The sequence below is a fragment of the Mustelus asterias genome, chromosome X (assembly GCF_964213995.1).
Source record: "Mustelus asterias chromosome X, sMusAst1.hap1.1, whole genome shotgun sequence".
NCBI classification, from domain to species: domain Eukaryota; kingdom Metazoa; phylum Chordata; class Chondrichthyes; order Carcharhiniformes; family Triakidae; genus Mustelus; species Mustelus asterias.
In genome coordinates this window covers 13,735,735-13,751,680 of record NC_135834.1, presented here as the reverse complement: position 1 = coordinate 13,751,680, position 15,946 = coordinate 13,735,735, and the positions used below count along the sequence as shown (strand labels likewise).

General features: G+C 42.2%; 1 protein-coding gene and 1 non-coding gene across 2 annotated transcripts in view; one reads left to right on the top strand and one right to left on the bottom strand.

Annotated features, from left to right (window-relative positions):
* LOC144482023 (complement C1q-like protein 2) overlaps positions 1–15,946 on the bottom strand; it is a 51,924-nt gene that overhangs the window by 7,733 nt on the left and 28,245 nt on the right. The window lies entirely within an intron of this gene.
* LOC144482052 (U1 spliceosomal RNA) lies at positions 3,497–3,659 on the top strand. The gene has a single exon (XR_013495851.1). It is a non-coding gene; the product is annotated as a U1 spliceosomal RNA (small nuclear RNA).

The window sequence follows — 15,946 nt, the reverse complement described above, 5'->3', positions numbered from 1 at the left end:
TCGGTTTTCTCTCCATTTCTACCACACTCTGCCAAAAACAAAAATCAAGGGGGCGTGTTTCCCACTAATCAAGCCAGGGGGTGGGGCCTCAAAATCGCGTCAAACCCAGCTGCACAGGGGCGCCATCATTAAAGGGCACCCTGATCAGGACTTGAGTAAACCACCCCACCCCCCTGCCAGTCCACCATGGAGGTCTCAGGGCCCCCTCCTCGATCAGAGGTAGCTCCTCTCTCCACCCTCCCCCTCCCCAATCATCAGCCCCTTCTCTCCCACCCCACCGATCATTGGCACGTTTTCCCCCTCACACAGTATGAGCCAGTACCCACTGCCACCCCCCCCAGCCAATCATTGGCACCTTCTTTCCCCCCTCACACAATCTGAGCCGGTACCCATCCTGCCCCTCATCTGCACTCCCCGCTTACAGTGAGCCAGTACCCATCTCCCCCTCCCCAGTCACCGGCTCCTTCCCCGCCCCACCTCCCCCACAGTCTGAGCCGATACCCACCTCCCCTTGAGGCTCTGACTGGGGCCCAATCCTTGGCACAGGTTGGCACAGTAAGAAGTTTAACAACACCAGGTTAAAGTCGAACAGGTTATTTGGTAGCAAAAGCACTGCCAGATGTTGAATGTGCATGGTGCCAACCTGGGAGTGGCCAACTTGTGCCAAGGGGCAGTGCTAGGTAGCATTGCTGGGCACTGTCTGGTAAGTAGCCCTCTTCCCCGGGGTGGGGGGGCGCGTATACTTACCTTTATGCGCCCCCTTGAGAGACCCCCACAACAGGTTCATGTCTGTGCGAACTTGTAAACCGCGCCAGTGTCGATGTGGTATTAATATAAGGTATTAATATTAATCGTGTCTCTGTGCCCTGGTTTGAGAGCACATTTCCACTCCATCTGACGAAGGAGCAGCGCTCCGAAAGCTAATGGTATTTGCTACCAAATAAACCTGTTGGACTTTAACCTGGTGTTGTTAAAACTCTTACTGTGTTCACCCCAGTCCAACACCGGCATCTCCACATCATTAATATACAGCAGGGGAGGGGGGTCAGTATATGGCAAATGGGGTGAGTTAATAACATTTAATGTAAAGCAAGCTCACACCCATTATGGGCGTGACGTCACCGGTGAGGGTCAGGGAAGATCAGATATTGTGTTCTCACCGGGGAGAACTGCATCTTCCAGATCTAGAAGCATCACCGACATTCACACAGACGGCAAACACAAGCTCAAAATCAGTAAAGTAAGAAATATGACAGCTAATTTGCACATAGCAAGTTCCCACAATAAGCAATGTGATAATGACCAGATCATCTGTTTTGGGGCTGGGTTGCAATAGATAGATGCAAGCCTTGCATCAAACAACATAGTCATCAAATGATGCATCTGTGTAAAAGCACCCTACCAGACACAAAGCAATATTTCACAGGATCTTTGGAGGCATGGATTGAATTTGCCATATATTTGTCATGTGCCCAGATTTTATTGATTTCATGCTGGTAAAGGCAAGATCATTTTGCTTCAATTTGCATTTGGTCTAAACAAGAGCGAAGCCATATTAGAAATGTGTCAACCTGACAAAGGAGGGACTCATCTAATGCATAATACAACAGCTACCAGCAGAAGGATGAGCAGGAAAAGATTACATCCTTTGCAGCAGGTTTTGCTTCCTTCCCCAAACCCTTGAAATCTCTTATGAAGGATAAGTTCAAAGATAGATTCACTTTAAGCTTAAGAAACAATTCATAATTGGTCTTTGTGTTGACTTATGGAAAGATCTAGAAATCAGTCCATAATTAGCATTGCATGTAGCGGTGCCTCTGATGCACACAATTCCTTTCTTCAGTTTCTGACATTGAATTCTGACATGCCCTGTTGCTGGTTGGCTACTGATTCACTGTCAAGGAAGCTGGTCACTGTATTATCTTCCTATCAATCCAGCAACACTGAGAGCAAATTCAATAAGACTTTTATGCTAAAATAAAAGCAAAATACAGCAGATGCTGGAAATCTGAAACAAGAACGGAAAATGCTGGAAAAATTCAGCAGGTTGGAAGCATCTGTGAAGAGAGAAAGAGTTCATGTTTTGAGTCTGGATGGCTCTTCCTCAGAGCTCTGAAGAAGTCATACAGACTGGAAATGTTAAGGGGACGATCTTACCAAATAAATTCTAAATGCTGAATTTTTTGGACGAGCTCCCAGTTGCAATCGTACAGTACTTAGTTAAAAAAGACCAAATGTGATTCTCGCCAGCAGGGGGAGGGGGTGGAGCCGATTCTTACCTGGAAGCCGGCTGCTGAGCTCTAGGGGCACTTTGCACAGGCGGACAGTGTACACAGTGCATTGCGAGATCTCTTGTCATCAACCCCCCCCCCCCCCCCCCCCCCCAGACCACCACCGATCCCCACAACCCCCGATCACTGCCTCAGACATCACTGATTCTCACCCCCATGATTGCTGCCCCCAATGTTGCCAATCCCCACCTCCCCATCTGCAGGGTACCCGCTTCCCTCATCCCAATGGAGCTCCCCCCTGCCTCCCCCCTTCATGGGCTCCGCTCCTTCAGGTCCTGCCCCCTTGTTGGGCACTGCCAGGCTGGCCCTGCACCTGACCACTAGTGGGGGCTTTAATGGCCTCCATTCCCACCAGCGAGGCCATCATGTCTGGTCCCCGTTGGTGGGGACTATATGCGCTGGTGAGGACCTCGATTGGTGAGCAGTTAAGTGCAAATGGGCCCGGACAATAGCATCCAGGACTCACTAATATAAATTTACATGACTGATGTAAATTAGGTTGGGAATATTGAAATTGGCTTTCACGCCCTTCATGGGCACAAGCCGATTTCGCTGGCAAAACAGGGCAGGTAACATCGCAAGAGGTGGAAAACTGGGCGCGAACCCAATTTTATGCCTCTCGTCCGATCTTACTGGCTCACCTCACTGGCTAACTGGTGGGTCGAGCCGGTAAGATCGCCCTCAAAGACTCTTGCATTATTCTTCTTGGGTATCATTTACACATGACAAAGTAGCGTCCTTCTGAGAATTAGATTGCACTGTGCATTTGGGTAGCAGAAAACCATAAGACATAGGAGCAGGAGTAGGCTGTTCAGCCCGTAGGGTCTGCTCCACCATTCAGTGAGACTGATGACTGATCTGATATGATGATCCTCAACTCCACTCTCCTGCTTTATCCCCATAACCCTTGATTCCCTTGCTGATTAAAAATCCGTCTGGGCGGAATCTTATGCGAATATGGCAGTGTATGAGTTGTGGGGATAAAACCGGCGTGAAACTGTTCAGCTCCACTGGCCTGTTTTCTTGCCAGATCTTGCCCCTTTAACTGGTTTAAGATGAGAGTAACAGGCCCTTTAGAATGATCATCAAGTGAATTCATTTTTGACTCAGTTGGGAAATGCACTATTACACAGTACTTAGAAAATCACCCGCATCTTTGTGTCTTCCACAACGCTGATATTTATCATGGAATCATTGTCAGGCTTCTGGTGAGAAGGCAGGAGAGAGTCAATGATCAGGCAGGCTGATCTCCCAGGATGAGGCTGTCCCATTTCACTCTGGGTCTGCCGATGCCTGCGATGTCCCCAAATGTGGGATAATCGACTGTTGAATTTGTGGTAGTGGGGGGACTGCATTCGCGCTCTTTGGGTGACACAGTGGTTAGCACTGCTGCCTCACAGCACCAGAGACCCGGGTTCAATTCCAGCTTCGGGTCACTGTCTGTGTGGAGTTTGCACATTCTCCCCGTGTCTGCGTGGGTTCCCTCCGGGTGCTCCGGTTTCCTCCCACAGTCTGAAAGACGTGCGGGTTAGGTGCATTGGCCGGGCTAAATTGACCCTAGTGTCAGGGGGATTAGCAGGGTAAATGTGTGGGGTTACGGGAATAGGGCCCAGGTGGGATTGTGGTCGGTACAGACTTGATGGGCTGAAAGGCCTCCTTCTGTACTGTAGGGATTCTATGATATTCTATGATATAAGGTTTATCTACTTTTTTTAATAAGCTGCAGAATTGTATTGTGTCTGTTGTGATTGCAGAAACTCCTGGGAGAATGTGGGAAATAAATGCTAATCTTACCAAGTGGCTTTACCCTTTCACTTCCAGCTTCTGCTATTTGGTAGTTTTGCTCTCTGTTAAAAAGGAGCAGGAAGCTTTAGGGGCAAGTTTAATTCCCCTACTTGCGTACCCTCGATCCAATCCCTGAAATAAAACTATCTATTGAAAAAATAGAATTTAAAGACCACAAAGAGAAACCATCTTATATGTCCAGTTGTTCAATGAAACCGCGATCGAATGTTCTTCAGTGATGTTAATTCCAGAGGAGCCCCCTTGAAGCCCATCCTTTTCCTAACTTTGGTGTCAATGTATTCTTTTCTCAGATTGTGAATCTTTTTTTTCTAAGTCTCTTCCAAGCTTTTTGTTATGTTTAGTCTCCTTTGATAGCAGCTGTTTACTGCGGTGACCTGCTCCCTTGGCTCCCATAAGTCCTGATCACATCTAAAGTGGGGAAACATCCAGGGCCTAATTAGCTCAGAGATCTCCAAACGCTCTGCCAAAAGAAAGAGGAAGATACATGGAATGTAGATGGGTTTATTGAATAAATTCACATGCTCTGTAAAGTGGTTCCTTTGTTTCTGCACATTACTGGATCAGGAAAGCTAGCTTGTAGCTCCTCTGGATCGAATAACTAAACCACTTGAGTAAATTTGATTTACATGTCAAGGGTTATTAAATTATTTTAAGATATGTATTTATAATCACATTTGAATTTTACAAATTTTATTTATAAATATTTCTAATTAATCAGTCACTTCAAGCCACAGCAAAACCAATATTTTTCATTTGGTAAATTCTCTTTGTATTTATTAAATACCAATTTTAAGATACGTATTTTTCATCAAAAATACATCAAGCTTTAGCAAATATGACTTAATAAATAAAAGGATGACTACTAATTATTTATTCAATGACTGTATTAAATTGTAAAGTAATTTCGTAATGACTCAGGAAGTCCGACTGGAAAGGAACATAGTTTATTACAGAACGCAAAGTAAAACCACTACTGTGGTGTACATTAGTCCCTACCTGGGACTACAATTCAGCAGGCTCAGTCCTGGGCCTGCCTTCTAAAAGGCTCAGATAATGAGTTCCAGCTGGGCAGGCCACTGCCTGTTACCAGGGGAACTCATACTCAACAAGCCCCTCGGAGATCAATCAGTGATTCCCCATGGACCTCTTGGGGGTTATTACACCCCCCCCCCCAACCCCCAGACCCCAAAGTCCAAGGGTTCCCCCTCGTGCCCATGATTCTCCAAACGTTCTGTTGCAGTAGTTCCTGAGATGAAAATGTTACCAAGATCGACTGCAAACTCTGGGCATCCTTTGAAGGATGTTCTCCACACTCTTTGAAAAATGACGCAAGCCGAAGTCACCCCAAAGGGCAAACGAGTGTACTCAAACAGACCTCTGTGAGTATTTATGGTGACATACTGCCTGGATGACACCTCAAGTTGGAGATAGGCATGGCTCATGTCTAATTTGGAAAATATATGACCCCCCCAGCCAGCTTCGCATACAAGTTTCCTATGCATAAGATATCTGTCTAAGTAGGAGACTCTGTCAACTGTCAATTTATAATCCCCACAGAGACGGACCGAACTGTCAGGTTTTAAAACTGGAAATACTGGCGTGTCCCATTCAGCAAATGGGAGTATAATGCCAATTTCCTCTAGACATTCCAATTTGGCCTCTACTTTGGCACGTAGGCATAGGTTCATGTAGATCTTGGCTCCAGCACCTCTTATTTTCCCGAGCTCTTTTTGGAACACTTTGGGATACTTTTCAATGACTTTGTATAAATTGCCAGTATTCATTTTAAAGATCTGTTGCTAATCCAGGCAGATTTTCTGTAGCCAGTCCCTTCCCAAAAGGCTGGGCCCTGGTTGTTGTACCACTATTAGGGAGAGTTGGACTTTCTGCTGCCCGAGTGTAATTGGGGTTACAGTGGTCCCAACAATACGTAACGGCTCCCCAGTATATGTCGCCAATCTAGCCTTGGTGTCCCACAGGCTTAAGGGCAAGATGCCCAGAGTCACCTAAAGGTTTGCTCCCCAATAATAGGTACAGCAGCTCTCTGTGCCCACCTCCATGTCTAGGGGGTGGCCATTTACATGGAGTTTAATCTGGATTGGAGTCACTTTAGGTGCGGCAATGCAGTTTAGCTGCATCAATTCCTCATTCTCAGGCTGGTTAATTTGGAACACACTGTCCTGAGGTGGCTTTGCCCTTTGGCCTGGGCAGTACAGGTTTTGCCTGTTTCTGAAACCTATCTGGGGGAGACCCTATGATTACGGGTGCAGCATGGTGGAGAGACTTCCCATCTAGTTCTGGAATCTCGTGGCCTTCAACTCCAATCACCCTTTCTTGGCAGCAAATGGGAGACGCGAGTGTTACCCGCTGGGGATTTGGTTCTGCGGTGTAGGGATCATCCAAGGCTGAGGACGGGACAGTCTATGGGACCCTGAAGCTCCTGGGCCCCTTTTTCCACGGTTCACAGGAAAGGACCAGCTCAATGGTTTTCTTGAGGTCCAGAGTTGATTCAGTCAGTTGTTTCCTTTGGGTCGCGATATTATTAATTCCACACACTAAACCATTCCTTAACATTTCCAGAAATGCTGACCCATACTCAGGGGGTTCCACCAATTTCCGCAGTCTCGTCAAGAATTCAGTGACTGGTTCCCCAGGGAGTCTAGTTGCCGTGTTAAACCTGTAGTATAGCAATATAACAGACGGTTTAGGGTTGTAGTTGTCCGATACCATATCTACCAATTCGTCAAAAGATTTTGAATTTGGGGCTGCCAGGTCAGTTAAACTATTTATGATACTGAAAGTTGGGGCCCCACAAGCAGTCAGGAGAATGACGTTTTGTTAATTGCTCCCTTCTATTCTGTTTGCCTGGAAGAAATATCTCATTCTTTCGGCGTACACCTGCATTATAAGTTTCCAGTCTCCCAAACAGCAGCATTTTCAATATCTCCCCGTCACTGGGTTTGTTGAGAGGTAAGGCTATTTGAAACTTTTCTTGTTCCTCGTCGCCAATGTAATGACTCAGGAAGCCTGACTGGAAAGGAACATAGTTTATTCCAGAGTGCAAAGTAAAACCACTACTGTGGCATACACACATTGGTCCCTGTCTGGGAGTACAAGGCTCAGGTAATGAGTTTGGGTTGGGCAGGCCACTGCCTGTTACCAGGGGAGCTCATACTCAATGAGCTCCACAGGGAGGTCAATCAGTGATTTCCCGTGTGGGATTATCACAAATTTCAAATAAATAAACTTAGCAAATCAAGGCACATTGATTTAGTATTTTGAAACTAAATGCTTAGTGTAATTAAATGACATGAAGAAGCATTACTTTTGTTCTACAGTTTATGCCCATATTCCTGCAATTGCAAGACAATAGATACAGCCCAATGAGTCAATTGTACACTCTCTTATCCGATGCACGCAGGTTGCTACAGATGTGTTACTGGATTGAGCATTTAGGGGGTATTCTACTGATAATCATGATCAGTAGCGCATTGTTTAACACCTAAAAAACAATCAATTTCCATTAGACTGATGGGTGGAAGGTGAGTCACAATGAAAGGATCCTACTAAATTTATAAAGATTGAGTCGCACAAGTTAAAAATAGTGCAGTCATCCTGCAGAGGTGTTGCAGAATTACATTTTTAACCTGGGCACTTTTGAACGTTCCACCAGCTTCCTGATTTTTTTCAAACTTTGATGCATTTCATTCAGTAGGAACTGTATTTTTAAATGTCAATACTATGTGCACAGATGTTAGAATGAACTGCCTCTGGGTGCATTTCCACAGAATGACACGACAGAGAGAGATGGTTGTTTTTTCTTTCCCCCGCCCCCAACCCCACTTTCCCCGCTTCTGGACTTGCTTAAAAACTTGTTACATCGCTTAACTTTTTCAAGTCTGATGAAAGGTCATCGAGCTGAAACTTGGGCTCGGATGTTCCGAGCAGTGGCAATGATCATCAGATTGCCACTTCGCTCATGAATTCCCCCAATCCAATGCTGCTCCATATTTCTTCAGAGACCTTCCAAGCCTGGCTTTTCCAGAAGTGATCAGTTCTTGTCTAAAATTGTCAGTGAAATCTAAACGTAACTGTGTCAGCCTGATAACCAGATACTGCTCGTCTGGGAATCTTTCCCCTGAGTTGTGCTCTTAGCCATGATTGTAAGAACATAATTTAAAAATGATGCTTTTATAGCATTGGATAATCACAGGTTTAGATTAAATTAAATTAATGATGGCACTCAGTCCTACTTATCTGTTTATGTGTAAATAGCAAAATCAAAATCCCATTTGCCTGCAATGACAACATTTTAGTAGCATCCAGCTCATCAGTGAAATGCTGACCCAGCCCTTGATTCTTCCCATTTGATGGTAAATATCTGCAATTGAATTTCTGCACCATTACCTAGTCACAGACTTAAAAGTAGAGTTCTGAAAACATTTCACACAAATTCTTAAGCTGATTGTTTGCCATCAGAATATATGACGAGAATCATCTCCTGCTGAGACTCCAGCCTTGTTTGGATGAAAGATGCTTTGACCCCCCTATGCCGCCACCCCTTAAATCAATCATTTAAATGTGAAGGAGATCACGTGGGTTCCTATACAAGTGCGGGACCAACCCATCTTATTTCCAAATATTAATTGTGCCCAGGTAATATAGTGCACTGAAAACCAACTCAAGAACTCGTTCTGTTTCTAACCTTGGTACAAATGCAAGCAAGAAATGTTATCCATGTTCTTTGTATTACATGGCAGCTTTTGTGAATTGTGTTAATCCAAGTCTAAGATTATGGAGTTTAATTTTTTAATAGAACCAGTTTCTTTCGTAAGTAAATTAAGCATAAGTTAACTTTAGTTCTGCTTATGTGTTGCTTCTGTTAAAAGATATAAAATAAATATTACGGAGGGGGTTGAATTGTTCTGGTTCTATGTATGGGGACATGGCAGACGTGTTCTTTTTGAATGTATTTACCATGTTACAACATACAATGACCAAAGCAATTCTTCACCCTAATTTAGAAACAGAAAATGCTGGAAGTACTCAGCATCTGTGTGGAGCGAACAGAGTTAAAGGGCCAAGTCTTTCACTGATGAGCTGTATGCTACTAAAATGTTGTCATTGCAGGCAAATGGGATTTTGATTTTGCTATTTACACATAAACAGATAAGTAGGACTGAGTGCCATCATTAATTTAATTTAATCTAAACCTGTGATTATCCAATGCTATAAAAGCATCATTTTTAAATTATGTTCTTACAATCATGGCTAAGAGCACAACTCAGGGGAAAGATTCCCAGATGAGCAGTATCTGGTTATCAGGCTGACACAGTTACGTTTAGATTTCACTGACAATTTTAGACAAGAACTGAGAACCTGACTTGCAATTCCCATGGACAAAATTAACGACTTAACTAATTGGAGGCACTCTGTGTTAATGAAGTTTGTCTTGAATATAAATCAGAGCCAGCGAAGGCTATTCATTTTCATTTTATTTTGTAAGGTTTAAACAGATATTTTGTTCCTTTAAATAGCCCTTAGCCTTTAAAATGGATTATGTGACACAGGTAATGTATGATCATATTAACCCCATGAGTGCTGAAAAGCATTTACATCTTTTCTTCCTGCAAGATCGATACATTGATTTTGCCTACATTCCTACTGCTGACTTTATAAATTATAATTTGACAAAAAACACAGAGCATGCCTTAATTTGTTAGAATCCACTGAATAAAAATTGACATGGGTGCTTAAATGCTAGCATTGGATGACATAGTAATTACATTTCCCTGTTAAAATTCACCTGCTAACAGTACTGATTCTGCCATGTAGTCTAATACATTTTCATTCTTGTTTGTCAGAGATTCAACTGTAGTTTCAAGTACAATACAGTCAAGGCAATAACAACAGTAAGTACATAATGTAATTAATTTAAATATGAATTTGTAAATACAAATTATTTTGTTATTTATTGTCCCAGAGAGTAAATTATGTCTGAAGATCCTCAAGTTTGATAAAATGTCACATATAATACCAACCTGAATTTGACAAAGAATATTAATTATAATATTGTCCACCACCAAGCATATTTAAGACGTTAATCCAATCTAGACATTCAAATTATGTTCATATTCCATTGGGCCTTTACTCTTGATGTTTATAAATCCCATAACAGATTCTGTCCATCTCATTCACATAGATTTCTGTTGCTCAAGAAGTTATCCCATAGAGGCTTAAAAGTGAGAGGCACTGACATTACAAACCATGCAGAATAATTCTTTTTAAATGACACCCGAGTTATTCAGCATACAGTCAACTAAGTTCCACACGGTTGTGTAGACCTGCTGTGTTTTAGAACTGAATTGCAATCGGATTTTACAATACAATAGGCTGAACCCTGACTACTGCATTCACTTTCTCTTTTCTAACCTACTGCAACAAGAAATAAAGCTAATTGCTCTGGTTACTGTGTGTTGTAATTTTGTACACAATTTCATTTTTAATCCATTGACAATAATGATACATGTCACGAGCAGTGAGATTCTTTCCCCAGGCTACGTACGAATATAAACATTTCTAAGCTTCATTGTGAGCATTCCTTGCGAGATTATCCTCAAAAGAAGGAAACTAACTTCATTAAAATATCAGTATATCGGGAGAGATTTGTGAACTGGAAATAGATGCAGCCGATTCTTTCCATCTGTTGCACCCAATTAGTCCGACTCCATTTCAATACTTGCTGGGTATGTGACATGTGTTGATATTCAATATTATATCATTTACTCAAAGGTTAAAAAAAAGTAAACTTTAATGATGTCTGTTTGTATGAAAGCCAACATCCCCAGTACTAAGACAGCATAAATCAATAATCAGCAAGGATAGCAGCTACCACTGTCTGTCAGTTAAAGTGACAGGATCTCATTATTATTGATTTATTTGTCAATTTCAGGTCCATTTTCAAGAAATGAGCTACCCAGTTAACACTGTGCTCTTTCTTGGGCTAAATCGGGGAAATAAATGGACTAGGTTTTAAAATTTCAAAGACTTCATGTTCTTTCATCACCTGACAACTCATGGCTATTTATAAGATGCTTTGATTAGAAAATAAAATATCATGGATTTGTGTTTGTTCCAATGTTATTTCTTCTCGTGAAAGCAACAACTCATGCTGGATACGGTTCCATGGACAACAGTAACGCTCTTGTAACTTTTCAAAGTAGCTACTCATCACGTGCAAGATTTAAAAGTGATTCCTGGCACGTTATTTAACACAGTAAGAGTTTTAACAACACCAGGTTAAAGTCCAACAGGTTTATTTGGTAGCAAATACCATTAGCTTTCAGAGCGGTATTTGCTACCAAATAAACCTGTTGGACTTTAACCTGGTGTTGTTAAAACTCTTACTGTGTTTACCCCAGTCCAACCAAATCCACTTTTAGCCTTCGCCAGCATCCATTTACCGGCAGAAGCCATAGTATAGCAAGCATATTGTCTGTAAACCTGAGATGCTCAGGCCCCATCCGAGATCAACTAATTCAGCTCAGAACAGGGATTTCCCAAGGCTGCAAAAACATGCATCGTATCATGTTTTACTCTTAAGTTTCTGGAGGAAGCCTGACACTTCTTTGTGATTCTAATTTTGTGAAATTAATTCAATCTCCAAAGCAGTAGATGTGTAACGCAATTTAATTGAAATGTACTAATTCTTCAAAACCACAGATAAGAGTAGAAAAATAGGGAAACAGTATCATCAAATTCTGCGCTGCAACACTCGAAAGTATATTACTTTGAAGAAAAGTCACAATGTGAGGACAGGTATCCCTTTCTCCCGAACAGTTCATTTTTGCTGATGTTCTTGTTCGAGCTTTAGTCTTAGTTCAATCTATGAAGCAATATGCAGAAGCTGTTCCTTCCCCATTGCTGCCTTGAATTAGAAGTATTATGAATAAAGGAACACATCTAACCACAGAATGGTATTTGTACGTCAATGGGAAAGAAGAGTATTAACTAAATTGTCAAATACACCCAAATGAAGGTGCCCTCGCAAAATCTCCCTCCCTTCCATTAGTTTCCGGTTTTCAGTTATTGCAATAATATGAACTACAACTGATACTAAAAAATCTAATAATTGAATTTACAACAAATAAGGATATTTAGGGTGTGAGGTTACATCAGTTTGTTGAAGTACAGAAATATAAAACATAACAGGGACTAACTAGCAAAAACATAACCATGCACAAATGTCTAATTGGCGTTACACTGCACCCAAATTAACTATGTACCTATAAATTAAAAAAAAATTCCTGGTGAATTTTGAGTCAATCCAGATCAAGGATACTAGTGGTGAGGAATAAAGTGTTTTTCAACTCCTTAGACCCAGAGTCAGCAATCAACTTGCTCTAGGTCAGGATGGGCATGGGTTAGATGCAGTTCAGAGCTCCCTCCTTGCTGCCCTAATTGCCATAGTCCCCTAGCTCAAAAGAGTGCCCTTCACTGAATCAAGATGGCACTTTCATTTCCCACATCAGCTATTCTAATAGCCTCTCTGAGTGAGATTGTCCAATTAGTGTTAATTAGGGCTGAATGATGGGCAGTTTTCTGCTCCAGACTGCGAACTAGTCCGAGCCTTTCCAGGTTCCTTTCACTTAGAATCTTTTAACAACCATCAACAAGGTAAGACTTTCACCTTATCAGTCTGGACTAAGAAAGACTATATCCCAGAAGCAAAAGGAGAGCATTTTTACCCACTACATCACCCAGTTTAAACTTTTTGAACTCTTGACAATTACAGTATAAGGTTCTTTTTGATTTATTTTTACCCTTAATTTCATCTTTTCCTGCTCATTATCTTTTTGTAAGATACAAAAGAGCTACCTAATTAAGAGATAGTATTATACGCCTTTGTTATATTGAAATGATAAATATTATTATATCAAAGATTACTATGAAGCAAATAATCATATAGAGAGGATTGTGTCCTACAGAGGTTGATTTATATACTGTATGATTAGTGAGTCAGTTAGATGTGAAATCAATGCCTATTATTTCAGAATGTTGCACAAGGATATTTCATGTGGTTTACCAAGTATGTATGATGCTTTAAGCAAAGCATATTTTGTTGAAAGATCTGATTATTAAGGAAAGAGGTGTCAAAGCTTGCAAGTAGAATACTTTCTTGCTTTGGGACCCACTGTTAGCGGACATGTCTGCCCACAATATCATTGTTGGAAGTGCATAGTCCTTGTAAAGGTAAAATCTCTCCTCCATGCAGGTATCCTCCATTATGCTGTGTGGCACTACCACTGTGTGAGACAGGCGAAGCACAGATTTAGCAGACCAAAACTTGGCGTCAATGAGATGAGATTTCATTGAAATGTACTACTCCTTTGAAACCACAAATAAGAGTAGAAAAGCAGGGTGACAGTATCAACAGATTCTGCACTGCAACACTGGCATTTTACCATGTACTTAATCAGTAGCAGTAGAATTGTACACCACTGCTACAATCTATAACCTCACACCCTGGTACATCCCTCATTTCTCCATCACCACTAATCCATGAGACCAAACTAGAATGTAGAGTGTAAACTGTGTCAGGAGCAGCATCAGACATACCTTAGAATGAGGTGTGAATCTATTAAACAGGGTATGCCTGCATACTAGACATTGAAAGCACCAGGCTGTAGTCACAGCTAAGTGGTCCCAAAACCGACCGATCAGAGTAAAGTTCTATAGCTCTATTACATCCAGTTGAGAATGGTAGTGGAGAACCAAGCAACTAACAAGAATCTTAGAATCTTAGAAACCCTACAGCACAGAAAGAGGCCATTCGGCCCATCGAGTCTGCACCGACCACAATCCCACCCAGGCCCTACCTCCATATCCCTACATATTTACCCACTAATCCCTCTAACCTACTCATCCCAGGACACTAAGGGCAATTTTAGCATGGCCAATCAACCTAACCCGCACATCTTTGGACGAATATCCCTTCCTCAACTATTGTAGAGCTTAGTGCACAAGTACAAAAAATGTATTTGCAAGTGTCTGAAGCCAAATGTTTTGAGAGAATAATGCTGTTTTGCCCCCCACTCGTCTTCTTCCTCCTTCTCCAAGGATTCTGACGGTTATCACCTTTTTGGGTTTTGAAATGCAACAGTACTTGTGGTGATTGTCCCTTTAAAGGCAACACAGCAGAAGAGGGTCACCCGACTTGAGGGAACAATGGGGACTGAGAGTACGTAATCCCGCAGGGGGTGGAGTCCTACCTTGGGCAGAAGACATCTAGAAGGCACGTAGTGACTGGGGCATCTGGGGGGTTGTTGGCTTCTGTGCAGGTTTTCTTTGTTAATAAAGACCCTGGCTTAGAAACAGAAGTAACTATCTTTCAAGTGAGTTAAATTGCCTTGTTGAACAGAGCCTGCCAGGTTCTTGCAGGCCCTCTGTTAATCAGCTGAAGGCCCTTGATTAAATTGGTGTTAATTACTGTAGCAGGATGCTAAGTCAACTGATGACTGATCAGACACGGTCAGTAAGGGAGACAACGATAGGATTTGGAAATTTGATTTAAAGTGGGAATTTGGTGTGGGAAGAGAGTGCTTTATTACAAGAAGTGCAGCTTACTGAGTTAGGAGTTTGGTGAAGGATGGGAAGAGATGTTCTTTCTTCTACTCTTTTGCAGTCTCCAGCATTTGATTTCCACTTTGGTCCAACAGGAGAAGTAGATTAATCAGTAACTGGAGAGGTCTGAGAGCTTTAATATCTAGCAGGAGCTCGGTCTGTGAGCTGACCATATTGTATGTGTGATTAAAAATGGTATCATTGGGAAATGGGTAAGGAATTTATTGGTTAATTTTGTTCATTTATCCTTCAATACTCAGGTACTTTATCGGCCATTTTAAGGTCTTATTGATATTAGTAAAGTCTACTAACATTGATAAAGCTTACTAGGAGAAATAAGGTTTACAAATATAACTTGAAAAACAATAAATTAATGATCACGCAATAAAGGTGGCAGGGAGGGTGATATGCTTCAATTACAGAATGTGAGAGTTTGTGGACTCCACTGGTCTAGGCAAATACATCTGCAGTAAGTGTCTGTGGCTGCAGGCTCAGAGTTTGAGCTGGAGGCTGAGCTGTAGACATTGTGACACATGGAGGGGGACAGTAACCCAGATGCTTTGTACTAGGAGGCAGTCACACCCCTTAGGATCAGACCTTCTGATTTGGTTAGTGGCCAAGTACAGGAGAGTGTCAGTGAATGAGGCAGGTAAGGGGACCTGGAGGGCCTCTGCAATTGTCCAAGAGGTTCTTCCAGCTTGTTTGGATGAGAGTGGGGTCTACAGGATGGATGCGCTAACTGACCGTGGTACAGGAAGCCATTCAAGTGAGGGGAGCAAAAAGGAATGTAGTGGGAGTAGGGGATAGTATAGTGAGGGAGTTTCACACTGTTCTGTGCAGCCAGTACAGGAGAGCCAAATAGTTTTTTCTGCGTCCCTTAATTTCCAATATTATTAAGAATGCACCAACAGTCAAGACTAGATGTTGCAAAGATAACAAAAAGGCAAAGCTAATGGCTCTGTATCTGAGTGCGTGTAGCATTCGTAACAAAGTAAATTAATAGTGCACATTGAAGTAAATAAATATGATAAATAAGAAGATTAGGGCACACGGAGTTGGGGGTAGTGTGTTAAAGTGGATTGGGGACTAGCTATCCGACAGGAAGCAAAGAGGCGGAATAAATGGGTGTTTTTCCGGTTGGAGGAAGGTAACTAGTGGCGTGCCGCAGGGATCGGTACTCGGGCCGCAACTGTTTACCATTTATATAGATGATCTGGAGGAGGGGA